We start from the raw sequence: 21,116 nt of genomic DNA, 5'->3' as shown, positions 1-21,116 counted from the left end.
TTTTTCAGACAGACCGGTCTTATTGATTACACCTTGACATTTTTAACTGCTATACTGCAGTTTTACTTTTTACAATCTCTTTTGCTTTGCAGCCCCCCAACTAGGAGCGTTAAGCAGGCTCAAGTCGCAACTGCGAAACATTACAAATCCATGCCATTTTTAACTGCTATACTGCAGTTTTACTTTTTACTTTACAAAAAAAAATGTCAAGTTGTAATCAATCAGACTGGTCTGTCTGAAAAAAATCCTGCATATACTCCCTTGATTCACTGGCAAAGAGGGGAGGAGAGCCTGTAGCTTGGTGGTTAAATCACTGCCTAGTATGTAAACTGCCCAGGTTCGAATCACATAAAGGGTGTGGCTAACTGAAGAGAGTTAGAATGAGTTAGAGTCAAAATGGCCATCTTAGTCTCCCAATTTAATTCTTTAACTCTTTGTCAGAAAAAGGAATTTGGATATATATATATTAAAATTTGGATTGCTAACAAAGAATTAAGGGAGGATGGGATAGCTATTTCGAGTTTCTTAACTCTCTTCAGCCAAACTTACCCTTCTGAGATTCGAGCCTGGGCTGTGTGCATATTTGGGCCGACATGTAGGTAGCACGAGAAGCACGAAGCTGAAAACACCAGCCTGAAGATGCCGAATGGGACTTCGTCGAAACGTCGCCAAGACACTTCCAATTTTACGCGGGAGAAAATCCGAACAACCAAAGACCTACATACAAACACCCGCGAAAACCTCAGAAAATATATATATATATATATATTGCTCAAAAAAATAAAGGGAATACAAACATATAGGATCCTATATGTTTGTGTTCCCTTTATTTTTTTGAGCAGTATATATTAAAGTTAGTTTGATATTATCCTGGTGTTCGAATTTATTTATTTTTATTGCATGGCTTTACCCAGGATTCGTATTTTTAATATAATTATATATATATGTAGGTCTTTGGTTGTTCATCTTCAGGCTGGTGTTTTCAGCTTCGTGCTTCGAGCAGCAATTGCTGCTCGAAGCACGAAGCTGAAAACACCAGCCTGAAGATGACGAATGGGACTTCGTCGAAACGTCGCCAAGACACTTCCAATTTTACGCGAGAGAAAACCCGAACAACCAAAGACCTTCATACAAACACCCGCAAAAACCTCAGAAAAAAAAATATATATATAGTAAGCGCCTAAGTAAGTGTCAGCTGACAGAAGTGAGGAGAACCTGTGGCCTAGAGGTTAATACAGCTGCCTAACATGCAGGCTGCCCAGGTTCGAATCTCGAAAGGGTATGGCTAGCTGATGAGAGTCTATCTATATCTATCTATTCTCTCTATCTCTCTATCTATTTCTATATCTCTAATCTCTATCTCTGTCTATCTATCTATCTATCTCTATCTCTATCTCTCTATTTCTATATCTCTATCTCTGTCTATCTATCTATCTATCTATCTATCTATCTATCTATCTATCTATCTATCCATATCTATCTATCTATCTATCTATCTATCTATCTATCTATCTATCTATCTATCTATCTATCTATCTATCTATCTATCTTGCTGCAGTGGCCATCTCCTGCTTGTCCTCCTTCTCCCCCTTTCCAATTGGAAAAGACCCCAATGGAAGCATTCCATACGCCAAGGCCTTGGAGAGCCACTTGAGGGAGAGTGGTAGAGGAAGAAGGGGGATGTCCTCAGGACCTACTTTGTGCCACCCAGGGGGATTTCATGGAACGTCTCTGTGATGTGAAGGAGAACTGGGAAGGAAGATAGCCTAGGGAGACCGCTTGGTTCCCCAGCTCTCCAACTCAGATCTAGGCAGAAGCTGAATTTGGGAAGAAGAATGGGAGATTTCATCGACATTGCAAATCCAGGACAATCCCTGGAAAATTACCCAGCTCACCTTGCACGATTGCTAAAATCTTTATGGGTTTTCGTTGGCTTCTGCTCTCTTCTTTAACCCGAGGAGGTCTTTTAAAGATCATTAGCCTGAACTTCAGTGCCAACCTTAGTTTGCTGTTGGGAGCCCTCCGGAGTCGCTTAAGATGGGCAGCCAGATAAGTCTTTTTAATAAATAAATAAATTTGGGATTAAAAAGAAATATTTTTTAGAAAAACAGGAGAAGAATACTTTAAATTAAGAAATAGTTAGATGTAACTTCATTCTCAAAATTGAATCAGGAAGGGATGGATGGATGGAGGGAGGGAGGGAGGGAGGGAGGAAGGGAGGAAGGAAGGAAGGAAGGAAAGAAGGATAGAAAGGAGACAGGGAGGAGGGAGAGAAGGAGGAGGAAGAAAGGAAGGAAGCAAGCAAGGAAGGAAGTCCTCAGCTTCCTTTTCCAGTGCATAAAACAGGAATAATAACGGTTGGCAATCTGCGTATGTTGCAAAGTGGTTTGCAGATATTAATCATCCTGTGTTTTTTGGAATCAGCTGAACCCAAGTCATTACAGAATTAGTCCAGCCCACCCATCCCATCCCAATTATGTGAGTGAATCCAAAACAATTCCTGAGAAGACGCTTAAAAATCATGCTTGCTACAACTGCAGGATATTTAAAACAAGGAAATGAGAGACTATGCAAAAAAAAAAAAAAAAAAAATAGGGTTTAATTACAAAAAGCCTTTCTTACAAATGAGGCAAGATATTAAAACTATTATTTAAAGACCTCTGTCCTGAAATGATGTGTTGCATTAAGCGTTGTACAGTAACCTAATAAAGCTAACAAATTGCAAATTGCAATTGATTTGAATGGATTTTTTTTTATGTCTGACTATCTGCAGCCTTGCAGCCACTATCATTAAAAATAATACTGCCCCAGCTATAAGAAGCATCCATCATTGTGAATCATAAATGCAATTCAAAAGTCAATGAATCCTGAAGAATTAAAGTGAAATATTTATGCCCATCTGAACTTCTGAAGAAGAACGATGTGCTTGCTTTTTGAAGAACAACCAAATGCTGAGGATTCATTTTTCTTGCCAATTACCTCTTCTTGTAGGGTTTTTTTTTTAATGGATTCTGGATCCGTCACCACTGCAATATAATTTCCAACTGAATATATAATGTGCCTCGATTTTTCTACCAGCACTTTATCATCCCGATTAACAATAACACAGGAAAATATAGCGACACCCAGAATTTAGGTCAGCTCCACTGCTGTAAATCTATTCCAAAACATTATATAGAACCTGTAAAAATAAATGTTGTGTACTTTAAAAAGTATTGTGCCTATCTATTTGGTGTTTCCTAGTAAGATTCCATTAAAGTGTTCAAAAAGTGCACGGTCCAAACAAAATTTGCTTTCAGTGCCATGGCTCTGGACTTAAAACATTGCAGCATAAAAGGCTAAACAGACTATTGTCTGGGTACATATGTTCAGTTAACAATAGTTGATATAGTAATAAGTGTAATAAATGATAATCATAAACAGTATCAATTAGTTAATGCATATCATTCTTCTTACTAATATATATTCAAAATAACATATCACATTCATTTCTCACTTGTTCGTTTTCTTAACCATTGGTAAAAAATTATCCCATGTTCTAAAGTAAACTGAATCTTCTTTCTCTTTAATCTCTAAGGTCAACCTATCCCAGGGGTAGGCCACCTTGGCTCTTTTATGACTCATGGACTTCAACTCCCAGAATTCCTGAGCCAGCCATGCTAAGGGGAAAGGGAGAGGTTTCCGAGCTGAGCCGTGCTGGCTCAGGAATTCTGGGAGTTGAAGTTCACGAGTCATAAAAGAGCCAAGGTTGCCTACCCCTGACCTATCCATTTCTGCACATTTCTAAGATTTTCTGAATTAAAACCTCTTCAACTGATAAGTTTTCATTTTTCCAATATTGGGCAAATACTAGTCTCGCTGCTGTCAGTGTATGCAATATTAAATATTCATTCTCCTTCTCATACTTAGCTTCAGGATCTTTTGATCTCATGAACAGTTAAAGACATTCCCATGTGCTTTGGAAACATATCTTGTCTTCCAGAATGAAAAGCTCCCAATATGAAACGGAAATACAGTTGGATCCTCCAGGTCTTGCAGAGGCTTCTTCAGTTCCACTTGTTTGGGTTCAGACGAGAAAGCGTACACCCACAAAGGGAACCTTGGCTATGGCTGACTTTCTTTGTGACTCACCCGTGCTTTGTATCTGCAATTGAAATAGGACTACCTTGATTAGAGAAAGGCAAGAAGCAACGGAGCTGATTTCTTTTCACAGTCTAGGTTTCGATTTATTTATTTTTTATTTTGTAAAGGACCCATTGTTTTTAACGAGCACTGACATTTCCCACAACAAAATATCTTTGCGGTTCAAGGAAATTGGCAGGCGTAAGTCCATTCACATCATTCAGTTCATTGGGACTGTGGATTTAATTCAATCAGAATAATGACTTGAATTCAGAAGATCAATCTGGTTTGCTCGGATGCCCAAAGTGATTCGATCTGAAGGAATTAAATCAGTCAAATGTGATTTGGTCCAATTTGGATGGAAATATTTATATTGGCCCATAACAGGGGTATCAGAATGAATCTGAACTGAATAGTAGTAATAGTAATAAATAAATAAATAAATAAATAAATAAATAAATAATAATAATAAAGTTGAAAGGGATCTTGGAGGTCATCTAGTCCAATCTCCTGCTCAGGCAGGAAACCCTATACCATTTCGGACAAATGGCTGTCCAGTCTCTTCTTAAAAACTTCCAGTGTTGGAGCATTCACCGCTTCTGGAGACAGGTTGTTCCACTGGTTAATTGTTCTAACAGTCAGGAAGTTTCTCCTTAGTTCTAGGTTGCTTCTCTCCTTGATTAGTTTCCATCTGTTGCTTCTTGTCCTGCCTTCAGGCGCTTTGGAGTATAGCTTGACTCCCTCTTCTTTGGGGCAGCCCCTGAGTTATTGGAATTGATTTGGAGGCACCTGGTTTGATTCAATAAACTGAAATGAATCTTTGTTTCAGGTCAAAAACTGAGATTAATTTAGAGTGGATCCAATTGCCTTCAAACTGATTCCTGAACCAAATATTGACATTGGTCTTCCCTATTCCTTAGTCTTTGGCTCCTTCCTGATGGGACCTCCTCTCCAATTATCCACAGAGTGGGAAACTTGCAAAAGACCTCATCATTCTTCACCCCGCTCACTTCCGCAGATGCCACCCCAGCTCGATTCAGAAGGAACAGCACATCCCACAGCCCCATTAGGGAATCATGGATACTATCAATAAAGGGCGCCAATAAAGCAGGTTTCCTAAATGTAAAGCAAGGTGATCTTTGCATTCAGATTTATTGCGTAGCTAAACTTGGAAGCAGCAAAGTAGCTTTTTAATTATTTCAGATCCGGCTTCCAAGGCGCAGTTAACATTATTGTTAATTATTGCACCATATTTTATCTCCTGCCAAAAATTGCATCCAGACATCATTGGTAAAATGGTAATTATGCTTCTGAATATTGCTGAAAACTGATAATGTTGTAAGATAGAGTGGGTGGAAGGAATTGCTTTGGACGGACAATGGGGAGCTGTTCCATTTATTATGTACTGGAATATTCAGTATAATCCTATAACTCCAGAAGGGCATTTTTCTGTAAAGGTATTACGCTAATACAAATATTTTTCTCATTAAATGAAATGATTGTCTTCAGTGCAAACTAGGCTGTAAAGGTGAGCAAGCAGCTCCCCTCAAGTGGAAAAAGAACCCCTGTAGCAATTGTAGGGAATTTTTAAAAATGTCAATTTTAATAGTTACATTATATTTCAAGGCTTCCTTGCTGTGGAATTGTATCCTGAAGTGAAGAATAAAACTAGTAGCTCGGACTGTTTGTAATTAAGAACTATACCTAACCACACAATTTCTCCTGCTGGTAAATAAATGTTTTTTTTTTTTTGAAAAAGGTGCACTTGGAGAAAAAAAAAAGGCACTCTGAAGAATACAATAGGGTCTTCTGAATCACTTCAAACAAGCACTTTCACTGTTGTGCTGGTACGCAGATCACTCCAACAGATTTAACACGTGTCTCCGTGATGGACACACAGTGGAATATACAAGCCAATGTGGAGAGTTTTCAGAAAAATAATCCAGGGCAGGAAAAACGGAGATGTTAAAAAATCCTCAGTGCACAACTCAACTTCTAGTACAACACACAAGCATGAAAAATAGCTTGATGGGAAAGAAGAGAGGAGATGGGCTGGATCATTCATGTTGTGTGAATTATTTGTCTTACACAAGAGTAACCTGTTTACTGTCCAGGGCAAAGCTAATCTGATGCATTTGGTTCATTCCCTATGCCAGGGGTAGGCAACCTTGGCTCTTTTATGACTCATGGACTTCAACTCCCAGAATTCCTGAGCCAGCAAGGCTCAGCTTGGAAACCTCTCCCTTTCCCCTCAGCATGGCTGGCTCAGGAATTCTGGGAGTTGAAGTCCACGAGTCATAAAAGAGCCAAGGTTGCCTACCCCTGCCCTATGCTTATCAGAAGTGGCTTGTAGCCATGGGTTTCTTTTGATTTGGAAATATCTTTCTCTCTCTATAAATGTAGACTCAGTTTAATGTAAATGAGGTGGTATGTCCAGGTGAGGTTTGGGTCTCTCCTCAGCAGATGGTAGCCCCTGGTTGCCCTTGGCTGAGTTAGAAGCTAAGCAGGATTAGGCCTGGCTTGAACTTGGATGGGAGACCTCCAGGGAAATCCAGAGCTATAGATGACATTGAAAGTGGAACAAGACTTGCAAGAAGGCAGCATCAGCCAACTCCTCCTAAAGTAGTGGCCAAAATTGTGGAAACCTTTTGGGGAAAGTGTACAGTAGAAATGCCACCTTTGGTTAAGTCTCCACCAATTTTTCTTCTAATTTCTTTATAACTGTAGCCTTGTTCACTTCATAATACTATTTTACATCACTTTCCGGGCAACCAGTCAACTCTTTGCACCATGACTTTAATTTTATTACATTTTACAAGCTCACTAAATGAAAGAACACAAAAAACCTCAACCAACTTGATGGTGATCACATAACACACTGACCAATGTCCTCCCCTCAGCTTCAATACAGGACATCAATCACTGACTCCTACTGTGATCTGATTGGCTCATTGCCAAAACAAGATGACACCCGATTGGCTCTCTAAACACTCACGCTCCTTGGCTAACATCAGATGAAGGAAAGCTACCTGAGATCAACCTAAGCAAGTTGTGCTTCCTTTGTCTGGTTCTTTGGCTATAACTTTTCATAGAATACAGTACAGATAATTGAACAAACTATGTTGCATTACGTTCTTGATTTAAATTATCTTTCCATTGATTTATAATTTTATGGTACTACTCCCCCCCCAAAAAAATGGTGTTATTAGCCATCCAACCTCAAAAATACACTTTCCCCAATCGGTTTCCACAATTTTGGCTGCTACTGTCTATTCTTGCCTCAAGATAGAGGTGTCCTGGAGGTGAGTTGGATGAAGGAACTTTGTCTGATCCTTAAATCCTGAGCACCGGGTGCCTCAGTCTCCCCAGCATCAAGCTCACTCCCTGCTGGAAGTCTGGACCTTGGGTGGGCTCTGCTCTCGCAGAATCTTGCCCTCTTTTCCACAGCTGTCATCTGCAAGCTAGGGTTGGTGCAACTTCCTCTGTCTTACATAAACATCCCACACCATTCTGTCTGGCCTGGAGGAAGTTTGTGGAGGGAAGTGCCAGTGACGCACACATGGACAGGGCATCCAAATGGGAGAGCCCCCCCCCCAGGAGAGAGAGGAAGCCTCCCACCCTGAGAACAGTCTCTGTGTCCTTTTTTTTGTTTTTGCACCATTTGAGTGCCACTGAGCAGCCCATCGCGTATAGTACATCTAAAAAACTGTTAGCTCTCTCAGTGTCTGCAGCGTTTATTTTGGGTAAATTCCATACTGAATAAAAGCCATTCTTTCAATGCGACATTCAGAGATGACCGAAGGGGCCCCGGAGGCATTCCTTAGGTGTGGCTCCATTCCAACAAGGAGTGTTAATATGATGTATAGATTGAATGTATGTTGTATTTCCACTTTGGGTTGCAGAGGGAATAAAACCTGCAGGACTCATGCTTAAAGTCATTGGTTTGGTTGGATCCCTTGTATCTTGTAGAGAAGAAAAGAGAGGGAGAAGAGGAGGGGAGAGGAGAATAGAGAAGAGAAAAGGGGAAGGAAGAGGAGGGGGGGAGAAGAGAAGAGAAGAGAAGAGAAGGAGAGGAGAGAGAAGGGGAGGGGGGGGGAAGAGGAGGGGAGGGAGAGAAGAGGAGAAAAGGGAAGGGAAGAGGAGGGGAGGGGAGGGGAGAGGAGAGGAGAAGAGAAAAGAGAAGAGGAGGGGAGGGGAGAAGAGAAGAGAAGAGAAGGGGAGAGGAGAAGAGAAGGGGAGGGGAGGGGAGGGGAGAAGAGGAGGGAAGGGAGAAGAGAAGTGGAGGGGAGGGGAGGGGAGGGGAGAGAGAAGAGAAGAGAAGAGAAGAGAAGAGAAGAGTCTGGTCACGCCCTGTTCAAGAGTGAAAATGCAGTTTTTGTTGGTAATCAACTACACAAAGCCAAATAGAAAACTTCAGATACAGGATATCACGCTCTGCTTGACAGGTCCATAAACTCAGAGGGTGTTTTTTCACCTTTCTCTCTATGGGCCTTAAGGGCAAAGAACCAGAGACCAAGGAACCACAGACGAAATCAGAATCAGCGGATGCTGTAATCACAGGAGGTGATGGCAAAGACCCTCTTCAGCTGCCCAGACTGTGTCCCAGAGCTCTTAGGCCAGGGATAGGCCACCTTGGCTCTTTTTATGACTCGTGGACTTCAACTCCCAGAATTCCTGAGCCAGCCATGGCTCAGCTTGGAAACCTCTCCCTTTCCCCTCATCATGGTTGGCTCAGGAATTCTGGAAGTTGAAGTCCACCAGTCATAAGAGAGTCAAGGTGGCCTACCCCTGTCTTAGGAAGAAGAGAGAGAGAGAGAGAGAGAGAGAGAGAGAGAGAGAGAGAGAGAGAGAGAGAGGGAGAGAGGGAGGGAGGGAGGGAGGGAGAGAGAGAGAGAGAGAGAGAGAGATCCCAGGGAACTTTCCATAGGTTGGTTTGGGGCATCTGCAAGAGATGTCGCAAAAGACAGTCTGGAGAAAGAAGATGGCCGTTGGACTTACTGATAGGAATCTAACTGGAAAAAACCTGAAAAGTCATCTGTTTGGACCAAAGTGCTTTACCAAGTCCTGTGCCTGGGATCACAGGTGGCTCAGCGTTGAAGGAAAACATCTCGTTGTTTCATGAATCCTAGGTTGGAGGGATGTGGGAATCCAGGTTTTGCCTCTTCTTATGACAACTTTGAACTGCAGGTGACCCAGTACAGAAATAAACCTCTAAGCTGCATCGTATTGGATTGTCTTTCATAGCCCCCTCCTTATCCTTGTTTTCTTTTGATGGAGCAGGCTTTCTGGATCAAGCTTCTCCTTCTGGACTTCTCACCACAATCCCCAAGGCTGCCTCTCTCCATCAAGGGCGTCCGAGAGAAGGGACGGGGGTCTTGATGACTCAGGTCAGGGGAAAAAATGGAATCTGGGCTTTAAAAGGATGCTTGGGTCCATTTCCTCCAAAACTCGGCGTGCATCAGCCAAATCATTGGTTCCATCGTCAGGTTTGTGACAGAGGATTTTGACTGACATCTCTTTTTTTGACTTCAGGAAGAAAAAGCAGATCTTTCTGCACTGGAGGAAATGGGCACAACACACTAGGACCACCACCACTCCCCACCACCCACCCCCTAGGCAGGGACACCCATTTCAAATTCCACGGTGAGGTGGCAGGAGAGGAATTAATCCTATTCACCGTGCAAGATTGGAAAAGGGAGGTCAGAGTCTTCTCTGTACGAAGAGATGGAGGAAAAAAAAAAAAAAAATTCCCAGGCTGGTTCATTGTAAAGAAGAAGAAAGATAATGACATGTATCTACACGGTGCTGCAGGCTGTATAATATGCTCTGGTTTTTTTTTTTAATGGTCCACATTAGAATTTCCACACAGAGCCAGGCAAAGCTTTTTTATTATTGATAGTCTGTCGTGCAGTAACAACTGAATGCATTATCTAAAAGACGGTTTGGGCTGGTTTAATTGGCATGTCTTCACCAGGGTGTTGATTAAATCATGGAACGGGGATTCCAGCTCCATCTGGGAGGGACAGGTGGGACTTGTTCCCAATGCTTAACTAACCTAGAGAAAGGGATCACCTGAATTAAAGTCCATACCATGTACAGGTATAGTATAGGGGGTACCTTGCTCAGTAGTAGTAACTGTGAGAGGGATCTCGGAGTCCTAGTGGACAATCACTTAAATAGGAGCCAGCCGTGTGCTGCAGCTGCTAAAAAGGCCAACACAGTGCTAGGCTGCATTAACAGAGGGATAGAATCAAGATCACGTGAAGTGTTAATACCACTTTAGAAGGCCTTGGTAAGGCCACACTTGGAATACTGCATCCAGTTTTGGTCACCACGATGTAAAAAAGATGCTGAGACTCTAGAAAGAGTACAGAGAAGAGCAACAAAGATGATTAGGAGACTGGAGGCTAAAACATATGACGAACGGTTGCTGGAATTGGGTATGTCTAGTTTAACGAAGAAAAGGATGAGGGGGGACATGATAGGAGTGTTCCAATATCTCAGGGGCTGCCCCAAAGAAGAGGGAGTCACGCTATTCTCCAAAGCGCCCGAAGGCAGGACAAGAAGCAATGGATGGAAACTGATCAAGGAGAGAAGCAACCTAGAACTGGGGAGAAACTTCCTGACAGTTAGAACAACTAACCAGTGGAACAGCCTGCCTCCAGAAGCGGTGAATGCACCAACACTGGAAGTTTTTAAGAAGAAACTGGACAGCCATTTGTCCGAAATGGTGTAGGGTTTCTTGCCTGAGCAGGGGGTTGGACTCAATGACCTGCAAGGTCCCTTCCAACATCATCATCATCATCACCACCACCATCATCATTATTATTATCTCCTCTTTAGGGGTTCAGTCAAAAACTGGTGGGGCAGACCTTTGCCCCAGAAGCCAGAGGAGTCAGGCTGGTAGTTTACAAGCCTCTCCCCAGCTCTCTTCTTCTGGGGCAACTCCAGGAAGAAGGCCGAGTCCTGCAAAGGTACAAAGAGAAGGGGACATATGGTGAAGGGCTGGGCATGGTGAAGGGACCCCCCACTTCTTTCAATCCTCACTTCAGAAACCCAGACCCTGGAGCCATGGGGGGGGGGAGGAGGAGGAGAGCAGAAGAGGAGAAAGGGCAGGAATGGGCACTCCTTTCGAAAACGCATTTACAGTTATCTGGGGCATTGAAATTTTTAAAAAGCAAAACAAACAAACAAACAAACAAACAGATAAAAGATAGGCCCGAAGCCTCTGGCAGGCTTGGCGCACATATTTCAATTCTTCTTTCCTGTTTCACTATGGCCCCAGCTTGATAGGACTTAACTGCTGTCTCGTGTGGTGCCCGTGTGGGCCAAAGTGTCCATGGACTTGTCCTCTGACACTCCCCCCCTTGATTTTAATTTTTCAATTTCTGACTGGCTGCACCCTCTGGCAGTCTGGAAGTGAAATCACAGGTGCATCCAGGGTCCAAAAGGTCTGCCACCTTCCAACCTCTTGTGCTTCACTACGTTGGCTTGGCCAACGAAGACCTGAACAACCAGCCAGCTCTGCCTGAAGATGGAGAGGTTCCTCAAGGAAACACAATATTATTGCTGTTGCTGTTAGTTGCGAAGTCATGTCCGTCCCATCGTGACCCCACAGACAACGTTCCTCCGGGCCTTCCTGTCCTCTACCATCTTCTGGAGTCCATTGAAGCTCACACCTACTGCTTCAGTGACTCCATCCAGCCACCTCATTCTCTATCGTCCCCTTCTTCTACTGCCCTCCATCTTTCCCAGCATCAGGCTCTTCTCCAGGGAGTCCTTCCTTCTCATTAGGTGGCCAAAGTACTTGCATTTCAACTTCAGGATCTGGCCTTCTAAAGAGCAGTCAGGGTTGATCTCTTCTAGGACCGACTGGTTTGATCACCTTGCAGTCCAGGGGACTCGCAGGAGTCTTCTCCAGCACCATAGTTCAAAAGCCTCAATTCTTTGGCGCTCAGCCTTTCTTATGGTCCAACTTTCACAGCCATACATTGCAGCTGGGAAAACCATGGCCTTGACTATATGTACTTTTGTTGGCAGGGTGATGTCTCTGCTTTTTAGCATGCTGTCTAGATTTGCCATAGCTTTCCTCCCCAGGAGCAAGGATCTTTTAATTTCTTGGCTGACTCCATCCAGCCACCTCATTCTCTGTCGTCCCCTTCTTCTATTGCCCTCAATCTTTTCCAGCATTCGGCTCTTCTCCAGTGAGTCCTTCAAGAACATTTCTGTAGCTTTCAAAATACATTAAAACTTGTGCTGGGAAGGAAAAAGGAGCCTTTCAATTCATTCAGTTATTTAAAGAAGTGGAGGTTTAGTTTTTCTGTGACGCCTCTTCAGTTGTGTATAGCAGAGCAGCGGTTTTAGCTAGCTTTTTGTTCCTGGTATAAATTTGTTCCCAGAGCCCAGGCTCGGCTCTAACCCACCACACACAGGCTCACAGACACACTTTTGTCTTGCTTCAGAGGGGAAGCACAAATGTTTAGATTCTCATTAAGGGTGTACAACCCACAAAAAGACTCTGGATCAGTGACATGTATTTTTTTTTAAAAAATATATATTTTAAAATACACATCCTACACAATCGTACTTTTGTACAGTGCAACCGAGGTCTGAAGAACAGTTAGTTACGGCTGAATAAAGGATCCAGTGCTCACTGACAGTCCTTGCATTAGTATAATTTATGCATTCATAAAACTTTTAATAGATAACTTATTTTCAAAAAGTCCGTGGCAATAACAGAGCGAATCAGCAGCCTGTCACTCCTCATAATTCTCGCGCCTCCCAGATTCACAGCCTTCCATTTTTTTATGCTGGCTATTTTGGGTGGGAAGGAACAATTCATTAGTCGAAGTTTCACAAGTTGACTAATCAGGAGCCTCTCCCAATTGCAGACTCCTAGAAATCATTTCTTCTGGTTGTGGTTTACGGTAATCTGCAAAGCGTTAGTCACAATACTTTGACTCGCCTTCTGAAAGCCACTTGCTCCGGCAGCCTGGCTGAAGAATAATGCCCAGGAGCTGTTCTTGCCCCATTCCGCTCTTGCCCTGCAGCAAGCCGGCTGGTCCTGAGGAGCAGAAGGGCCCCTGCCTGCTGCCAGGGTGGCTGTACCCCCCCTCCGCCATTTCTGGGTTCACTATTCTTCCTGTTTCAAAGGTTCCCATCCAGTGGTGGGATTCAAATAGGTGAACAACCGGTTCTCTGTGTGGATGCCGCTTCCGGAAGTCCATTTTAGGCCTGGGCAACAAAACATTAGCTACCGGTTCCGCCGAAGTGGTGCGAACTGGCTGAACCCCACCGCTGTTCCTGTCATGCCTCTGGCTGAGCCTGAATCTGTGTAGGAAAATGAGCTGGAACCGTATCCTATGGAGGCTGAGGGAGAGGTGTCTGTGGCTTCAGAGGAAGGTTGGGAAGAATAGGCCGAGGCAGGCCAGGGCCCTTCAGGACGGGCACAGGATGAACAGGAGAGACAGAGTTCAGGCGAGGAGCAAGGGTCAGCCCCTCCTGATCCTAGAGCACAAAGAGTGGAGAGAAGGAGGGAACAATGCAGGCAGGTTCAACTACTCAGGAGGAGAGCGTCCCGCCCCTCTCCACAAGGAACACCTGGAGAATGAGATTTAAGGAGACGCTGTGGGGAGAGGCATTTTTCGGGAACAAACGCTGATTCCTTGGAGTGTTGTGTATTGCCGCTGATCTATGACTTCTGTTTGGAAACCTGGAAACTTGGACTATCGGACTGTATTTCGGGTTCTCTCTTTTGAAAACTGCTCAGGCAAGCTCGGATTCAAACAGACTGGTTAAGTTTATGTTTTCTTCCTTGTTATCTCTATGGCCTTGAGTACTTTCTTATGCTAATCAGACTGTATTTGAACCTACTTTCAGCCAGAGTCAGCTGAAGGGGTGTGTGCGCGTTCTGTTGTTGGAGGTTTGCTGGCAAACGTGGGAGCATTTGGGGAAAATTTGGAGCAATAAAAGAAATTATTCGAAAGAAATGTTCGAAAGAAATGTTCGAATTGCCAGCTGATTTCATTGCCTCTGTGCTGTGCCCTGGGTCATCACCGTTCCCATCCCTCAAAACTCTCAGGGGGGGGGGCAATTTGGAGAAAGGCTTTGGAGACCTAGGATCCCGAGGAGGATCCCTTTGATCTCCTCTTCAGAAGATCCCACAGGGCACTGTCAAGCTGCTCAAGATAAGGAAGCACCATGACACTTGGACAAGGTAAGGGTTGAAAAAAAACCCTCCTAACTATCTGAAATAATGCATGTCTTGCACATCCAGGATCTGCCTCCCATATCTTGGGAATGGTTATAATTATTATTTGTTGCTGATGTGAAGTGAGCAAAAAGCTTTCTGGGAAGGAGAGACTGTTCTTTCCTTATTGGGGTTCTCCCCCCCTTCAACCCAGGAGCAGAGATGCCATCCTGGCCTGTGGGGATCTCAAGTTTCATTTCCCCGCAATCAGCTCCACCTGTTGGACTTCCTCTTTTCAAAGTGGTGCTCCAACTGAAGGTGGGATTCTAAATGGAACATTATGAAGCAAAATGGATCCATCTTCCCTTCATTCTTTCTTCACCTGTAGCCAATTTATCTCCTTGGTAACGGAAGGAAAATACTTATATTAAACATAAAAAGCTTCCCAAGCAAGTAATTTCCTTATATCATTTCATCTAATTCAGGTAGTCTTCTGATATTGTTATTGGGTGGGTTTCTCAAATTGCATGTAATTCAGTGCGGCGGATCAGACCTCTCTTCTCAAATGAAGGTGGGGAAGAAGACCTCCCTTCTCCTCGCTAGGAATCGGAAATCTACTTTGAGCGTTAATTGCTTTCTTTTCTGCCTTTTCTGCCTTTTAAGTTTAAGCTGATCTTTCACAAGACAGAAAACCCAGTTTATTTCCTTACCCTGTTGGCTTCCCGTTCTTCCTGCAAGGGTGCTGGGTCTACCTACCCTGAGGGGAACAAACAACAGGCCACCCCATCTTCCCTTCATTTACTCTGGGTCAGAAGGACCTCAGCACTCTTGATGAAACCATGTGTGAAACGAGGACCGGGAGTTGGGATGGGTCTCTGCTATAACTCGGGATTCAGTCTCCACAAAGATGCCTCCGGGAGCATGGGAAGGTGGACAGGGCAGCTGCCAGTGTTCTTTGAAGCAGCCACCTCTCCCCAGAATTGTGCAGTGGTTGTGGAGATGTTCAGGGCTTCTGATCCTTGGAAACTGAGTCAGAAGCTCTTCGTGATCAGGAGTCTTTTAAAGACTTTCTGTTGCATTATCTGACAACTCCATGAGAGGGGCCAGTTGAGCAGGAATGGGAATAATAATGATGATGATGATGATGATGATGATGGTGATGATGATGATGATGATAAAGTTGGAAGGGACTTTGGAGATCATCTAGTCCAACCCCCTGCTCAGGCAGGAAACCCTATACCATTTCTGACAAATGGCTGTCCAGTCTCTTCTTAAAAACTTCCAGTATTGGCGCATTCACCGCTTCTGGAGGCAGGTTGTTCCACTGGTTAATTGTTCTGTCAGGAAGTTTCTCCTTAGTTCCTTAGGTTGATTCTCTCCTTGATTAGTTTCCATCCGTTGCTTCTTGTCCTGCCTTCAGTTGCTTTGGAAGACTAACCCTCTTCTTGTGTGTCAGAACTAATGGTGGCAAACCCAGGCAATCCCGGTTTGATCTTTGCCGTCTCTGGATGCTCCTAAGAGAATGTTGGTATCCAGGACTCTCCACACTCCAAGCTGCTTTTCATGGGGATCAGTCTTAGGAAAACCTACTAGGTCACAGGGGTAGGCAACCTTGGCTCTTTTATGACTCGTGGACTTCAACTCCCAGAATTCCTGAGCCAGCCATGCTGAGGGGAAAGGGAGGTTTCCCAGCTGAGGCATGCTGGCTCAGGAATTCTGGGAGTTGAAGTCCATGAGTCATGAGGGAGGTATAGTTCCCTCATGCTGGCTGAGGAATTCTGGGAGTTGAAGTCCACGAGTCATAAAAGAGCCAAGGTTGCCTACCCCTGTGCTAGGAGTATGTTTCAGAGGACCTGAAGTGACTGTAATTGACCTCCTTCTATTTGGCAGCCTGCACTGCATGGCTCTGTGGTGTGGATTGAGGTTGGGCCTATCTACAAGAGGGGGGAGAGGCCACCACGAAGCCACATCTGTGCTGTTACCAAGAAAACAACACGGGTGTATCCATGAAGTTGTTCAAGTCCAGCCTGAGCTGTGCCAATTTTTGCCTTTGATTAGGAAAGATGATTTCCCACACTTTGGGAGGGGGTGTGGTGATATCCCAAAAGGAAAGATTTATAAAACAATATAAACATATCTAAAGCCATGGGATTCCTTTACTTTTCTTGGGTTATTTTTCCTGGGGGGGGGGGGAATGTGGCAGCCAATATCACATTTGCGCTTGTTGTTCAGCTTTGCCCTCTGACCTCGGGCTGTGATGGCTTTGTGCTGCTTCCTGGGGTGAGGTGGGGTGGGGGGTGGGGGGTGGGGGGCATCGGGATGGCCACATTTTCAAGCACGAAGGGGAGGGTTGCCTTAAAGCCTCCCATTCTTGCTGCATTCAGCGGTGGATGGAAATTCACTGCAAGTAGACTGGCATCCAGTCATACACAGGTCTGAGTTTTTTCTTAGAGAAAAAAAATTGCCCGTTATTCTTAGAATATATGCCCGGCACTAAAGAGGCAAAATTTAAAAAAAAAAGCCAACCCTTTTGGTTGTTGTGACAAGCAACTAGTAGAATAGTGGAGGGGGGGGGAGGAGAGAGAGAGGGAGGGGGGAAATATAATTTTGAAATGACATCTGGCTAACCCTTTGCAAAAAAAAAAAAAAAAGCCCTTTTACGCTTCCTTTTCCCAAGGGATACTTTCCTTTTCCAATATGCTGTGAGTTTCATAAGATCTTGTAGCTAGTGTTGCATCACCTGTCTCCTGACCAGAGCTACTTCTGCAAAGTACGAGGCAGGGAGGGGAGACCAGCATCGAATGCATACAATAGTGGCCAAAATTGTGGAAACCTTTTGGGAAAAGTGTACAGTAGAAATGCCACCTTTGGCTAAGTTTCCACCTATTTTTTCTTCTAATTTCTTTATAACTGTAGCCTTGTTCACTTCTTCTTCTTCTTGTGCCATATCCGTTATCGGATGTTGGCGATCCTGTTTTTATCAGCAGCCATACTCTTGTGGAAAAATAAAGCCTTAAAAAAAAAATAAAGGACTTTTACGAAATTCCAAGAGAGATTTTTATTTTTGCGCAAAAGGTTCAGAAGTGATTTAACAATCAACAAATTTCTGAACAAAGGGGAGGGTCTAAACTAAAGCTTTATAGGTTTCTTTTTCTCAGGAACAAAGGAGGCATAGATGGAATGTTACATTGTATATGGAATCTACTTTGGGTAACATTCAGATAGTTTCTCACACATTAGGTCCATTTCTCATGGGAATACAATGAAGGCAGTTTTTACTTTTATACAATGTTCCTAAATATGCATTAGGTCATTCAGGTACTGTTAATACAGCTTTTGGCTAACACAGCTTTCTTTCAGAGATTATGCAGACACATGATTTTTGCTTTTAGTGATTTTTCATTATTATTATTATACTTTATTCTTCTTTATTCTATGTTATTCTATTTCTTTTCCACTTTAATACGAAAAAGTGCTGCTGAGTTTTGTCCAAACCAGACCCTTAGATTTTGAAGCCACGATGTTCTTCTTCTGCCTGGACCTCGTTTGCCTTCAATCTTTCCCTGGAGGATGAAATGGAGCATGCCGTGTTGTTCATTTAATAATACTATTTTACATCGCTTTCTGGGCAACCAGTCAACTCTTTGCACCAATACTTTAACTTTATTACGTTTTACAAGCCCACTAAATGAAAGAACACAAAAAAACCCAACCAACTTGATAGCGATCCCATAACACACCTCCTCTCAGCTTCAATACAGGACATCAGTAACTGACTCCTACTGTGATCTGATTGGCTCAGGGCCAAAACAAGATGACACCTGACTGGCTCTCTAAACACTCATGCTCATTGGCTACAATCAGATGAAGGAAAGCTACCTGAGATCAACCTAAGCACGTTGTTCTTCCTTTTTTCTGGTTATTTGGCTATAACTTTTCATAGAACACAGTACAGATAATTGAACAAACTATGTTGCATTACGTTCTTGATTAAATTATCTTTCCATTGATATACAATTTTAGGGTACTACTCCAGGAAAAAAAAAAGTGGTGTTATTAGCCATCAAACCTCAAAAATACACTTTTCCCAAAAGGTTTCCACAATTTTGGCCACTACTGTAAATGCCCAGAGAAAACACACAGCTCTGAAATGCTGCTTGGAACAGAAGGCAGGTGAGCCTCCTGACAGGCCTACTAACCAGCAAATACTATGGACACGCTTTCTCTGTTTTCCTTCTGGATCCTGGCTCTTTTCAGAGCAGGATTTTAGCGCACACTTGCCTTGTACCTTTCCCAGAATTGTATGCAGATTGCCTTTGAATTGCAACGCCGGAGAAAGTTAATGGAGATTCCTTGGACCACAAGAAGAACACATGATCCAGTACTAGTAAAAGTAAAACCAAGTTGCCAACAGGAAGCACTAACAAGAAAGGCCAAAGCTTAGCTAATTTGGGCACATCGTGCAAAGACAAAAGAGCCCTTGGTGGCGCGGTGTGTTAGAATGCAGTATTGCGGGTTAATTCTGCCGACTGCCAACAGTTTCAGCAGATTGAGAGGATCAAGCTTGCCTCAGACCTTCCATTTTTTCCGAGGTGAGTAAAATGTGGACCCAGATAGTTGAGGGCAAATATGCTGACTCTGTAAACTGCTTAGAGAGGGCTGTAAGCAGTGTGAAGCAGTATATAAGTCTACGTGCTATTGCAGGGGTCCTCAAACTTGGCCACTTTAAGACTTGTGGACTTCAACTCCCAGAATTCCACAGCCAGCCATGTTGGCTGGGGAATTCTGGGAGCTGAAGTCCACAAGTCTTAAAATGGCCAAGGTTGAGGACCCCTGTGCTCATACTATTGCTTGGGGGAATAGAGGACCCTTGAAAAAGAAGCTGACAAGATCAGAGGACCACATACCATCATTGATGAACAAACAAAACCTTGCAAGAACACAAAGAAGTGACGGTTAATAGACAATTCTGATGAAATCATGTCCGTGGAGCTCATGAGATCTTTGCCCAAGCGCCTCACGATATTTTGGATATCAGGAAACTAGCCTGTCATCTTCATCAGACACTTCACATCCAGCCAAATGAGTTGACAAACAGGTTTTTCAGCTAGAAAATATAAATAGCTTGGGGGAGGAGGGTAGCATTTCAGGACAATTACTGAGAGGATTCTTTGACGAACCAGCTTGTTAAATATTAAATATCAAAGTTGTAAATTACTGTAGAGGCTTTATATAACTAAATTAAATCCAAACAACCTCTCATTTTCTTGATCGCTGACTGTAATCCTCCAGGAACGTGTGTTATTAACTCAGCGACTAATAGCAGAGAAAGTGGAAGACTTCACAAAAAAAAAAAAGTTTGGGGATATTAAATTTTAATCCTCAGAAAAATCTTCAAGGGAGGTGTCGCAGCCCTGTACTGCCAGCTGGTGCTCAACAGCATCTTTACCAAACTCCTAAATAGCAACGGTGGTCCCCTCTCCCCACCTTAATTTAATGAAATATTTACTTCTGTAGAAGTGATGAAGAACCTGAGATCTCTGCAGCCCAATGTGGATGGGGAGGAGGTAGGAAAAAAAAGGAGGAGGAAAATAAGAAGGGAATCATCAGCAACACCTGGAAGTGGGGCTCCGCTACAAATTTAGATCTGTGCCACCCACTGCTCAGTTCTGCTTCTCCCCCACCCCCGTTCCCTAGACAGGTTCTGTCTTCACATGGGCAGGTTACAGATGGCATATACAGTAGTGGCCAAAATTGTGGAAACCTTTTGGGAAAAGTGTATTTTTGAGGTTGGATGGTTAATAACACCACTTTTTTTTTGGGAGTAGTACCATAAAATTATCTATCAATGGAAAGATAATTTAATCAAGAATGTAATGCAACATAGTTTGTTCAATTATCTGTACTGTATTCTACGAAAGGTTATAGCCAAATAACCAGAAAAAGGAAGCACAACTTGCTTAGGTTGATCTCAGGTAGCTTTCCTTCATCTGATGGTAGCCAATGAGCATGAGTGTTTAGAGAGCCAATCGGGTGTCATCTTGTTTTGGCCATGAGCCAATCAGATCACAGTAGGATTCAGTGATTGATGTCATGTATTGAAGCTGAGAGGAGGATATTGGTCAGGGTGTTCAGTTGGTTGGGTTTTTTTTATGTTCTTTCATTTAGTGAGCTTGTAAAACATAATAAAATTAAAGTCATGGTACAAAGAGTTGACTGGTTGCCCAGAAAGCGATGTAAAATAGTATTATGAAGTGAACAAGGCTACAGTTATAAAGAAATTAGAAGAAAAATGGGTGGAAACTTAACCAAAGGTGGCATTTCTACTGTACACTTTTCCAAAAGGTTTCCACAATTTTGGCCACTACTCTACTGTAAATAGCTCAGCTCCGAGGTTACTAAATGAATCCTAATTTTGAACCTAACTCCATATGGAGAGTCCATGTTGCTCCTCCATTAGCTTGTTTGGGTCTAGGGCAGCATTTCTCAACCGTGACAACTTTAAGATGTATAGACTTCAACTCCTAGAATTCCCCAGCCAGCATGCTGAAATTCTGGAAGTTGAAGTCCACACATGTTAGAGTTGCCAATATTGTGTAACACTGGTCTAAGGCAGGGGTAGGCAATCTTGGCTCTTTTATGACTTGTGGACTTCAACTCCCAGTATTCCTGAGCCAGCATGGCTCAGCATGGAAACCTCTCCCACATTCACGTCGGCTTTCGCCACAAGCCAAAGTTGAGTTTGTGAGATTCCTGAAGGCTTTCTTGCCTGTCTGGCTGCCCTTTTCGGGGGGGTCACCCAAGG

The sequence above is a fragment of the Crotalus tigris genome, unplaced genomic scaffold (assembly GCF_016545835.1).
Source record: "Crotalus tigris isolate CLP2741 ecotype Arizona unplaced genomic scaffold, ASM1654583v1 scf7180000019147.1630427, whole genome shotgun sequence".
NCBI classification, from domain to species: Eukaryota; Metazoa; Chordata; class Lepidosauria; order Squamata; family Viperidae; genus Crotalus; species Crotalus tigris.
The sequence above is the reverse complement of the archived record's forward strand: the minus strand, read 5'-3'. Positions refer to the sequence as shown.